This window comes from Propithecus coquereli, unplaced genomic scaffold, assembly GCF_000956105.1.
Source record: "Propithecus coquereli isolate 6110/MARCELLA unplaced genomic scaffold, Pcoq_1.0 Scaffold51, whole genome shotgun sequence".
Classification (NCBI taxonomy): domain Eukaryota; kingdom Metazoa; phylum Chordata; class Mammalia; order Primates; family Indriidae; genus Propithecus; species Propithecus coquereli.
This window is the reverse complement of record NW_012150952.1, coordinates 2,431,441-2,433,621: the sequence shown is the minus strand read 5'-3', so window position 1 is coordinate 2,433,621 and position 2,181 is coordinate 2,431,441.

Here is a 2,181-nt window from a genome sequence, read left to right as displayed (position 1 = left end):
TTCCAATAATCCCAAATGTGACTTGTCTATTATCATAAACTACTACTTAATATTTCTTTCTGGTTCCAAAACCAGACCTAAATTTTGGAGAGCTGAAGGATAAAATTGGTATTATAATATTCCAATTTCTGTTACGTTTCCATGGAAAACATCGAGAAAAACAATGGCTAAGAAAAGCCCGAGACAAATAGCCGGGGTGTCTAAAATGTTTTAAATCTTCTTGAAATTTAATTATTCATCACACGTGTGCTGTTCTCCTCGCAGTGCTAAGCACTGGGTACCCAGGGTGCAGATTTTTAACACCAGCCCTGTCCTCGAAGTCCCCACTGTCAAGAGGGATGGCTGTCATGGAAACTAACTGCATCACAGGCTACAACAGAACATGGCCAAAGTGCTCTGGGAATATAACATCCACGGAAATGAGCTTCTCAGAAAAAATCCCTTATAACTTTTCTAATTGCTCCATAAAGAGGATACTTCTCGATCACTTTCTTTCTCATCCAGGATGTCGCCTTTGGCACTGTTGAATATTTCCTCATTTTTGAAACTCTGTGTCCTGGTTACCCTGAAATTGATTTCTCTCGCTTTTTCTCCAACCTTGCTGAATTCCACCGGATTAGCAAACATGCCTTATGCTTCTTATGTATAGCAAGATATCTGGCATATGATAGATACTCAACAAATGTTTGTTGAATTGAACCAGACCAGGTGACACCTTGACAAAGTTCTAATGCTTCTCACTTAGGTTCTTCCTCTGCTTCTCGCCACATTCTTCCTCCCACACTACATTCATTCATTCATTCGTTTATTCATTCAGTAAATACATATGGAACAGCTAGTAAGTGCCAAGACCTGTTCTGAGAGCCAAGGGCACAGGATGGCATAAAATAGGCAAAAGTCCCTGCCTTGATAGAGTTTACATCCAAAGGTAGGAGACAGAAAACTAAAATATGGTAGAAGGTGCTAAGCTATGGAAAAAAATAAATGGGTCCACTCCCCATTCAGTGACGTCACATTGGTAGCTTGAAATTGGCCCTGGTGGGAATATTTATACCAGGGAAATTGGCCAATGCTACAAGTCATGACTTTTTTTCTTTTTCCAGAAAGCTGGTTGTTAAACATTTACCAGCATACCTCACATACCCACGCACCCACACCACGCACACAAGGATTTATTAGATGGATTTGCCTTTATGCAATTGTAGGGGCTGGTTAAAGAGTCTATGAAGCTGTTGCTTCTGTGTCTGGTGCTGGTGCCTGAAGTCCGCAGAGCAGGCAGTCGGGAAAGGAAATGGATGTGAAGTCAGGGCAGCAGCATGGAACCTACGCAGCTGAGCTGGAACCCAGTAGAACAGACTGGAACTGTCATTCCTCTGCCACCATCTCTAAGCCTCCAACTTAAGTGATGTGAAGGGGGAAGGAGGAGGAGTGCTAGGGGAGAAGCTGGCACCCTTTACTGTGGAGCTAACCGTGACCCTGACCAGGAGTCTGAGAGACTAAAGGAACATCCAGCTAGAGGCAGAGGAGTTGTGGGTCCAGCCACTGCCCCAGGCCACCCAGGTGAGCCAACAAGTGAACAGCAGTAAGCAACAACACACTGAGCTGTGCCAGCACCTGGCACCCTGTACCAGTCTTCTAAGTGTGAAAACAGTAGAGCTGTTCCTTCACTTCCGCCTTCCAGGTCTTGTGCGACATGTTTCTGCGGCCCATGTGACTTCAGAACTCTGCAGGGAAGAGAATCTGGGAATCACTACTAAAGCTCAGCGACACTGGCACAATACAAACCCAGCAAAGTTAAGAGAGGAAATAAGGAGTGTCAGGGGAGGGGAGGATGTTTCCAATGGGATCATCAGGGAAGGACTCACTGAGAAGGCGACGTGTGAGTAATAATCCGAGGGAAGTGAGGACGCAAGCTTTGGGGATTTTTATGAGGAGAGAGTTCCAAGCCGAGGAAATAGCAAATGCAAGGCCCTGAGTTGAGAATACAACTGACATGTTGGAAGAAGAGCAAAAAGAACAGTTTAGCCTCTTAACTGGTCCCTTCCGCCAGTGCGGCTCCCCATTCCACACGTACAGAGTGATCTGTCCGAAATGCAAAACACCGCGTCACTTTCTGGGTTAAACCCTTCAGCAGTAGCCTAGACACTACAAGATTAAATCCAGTCTCTGCCGCATGGCACT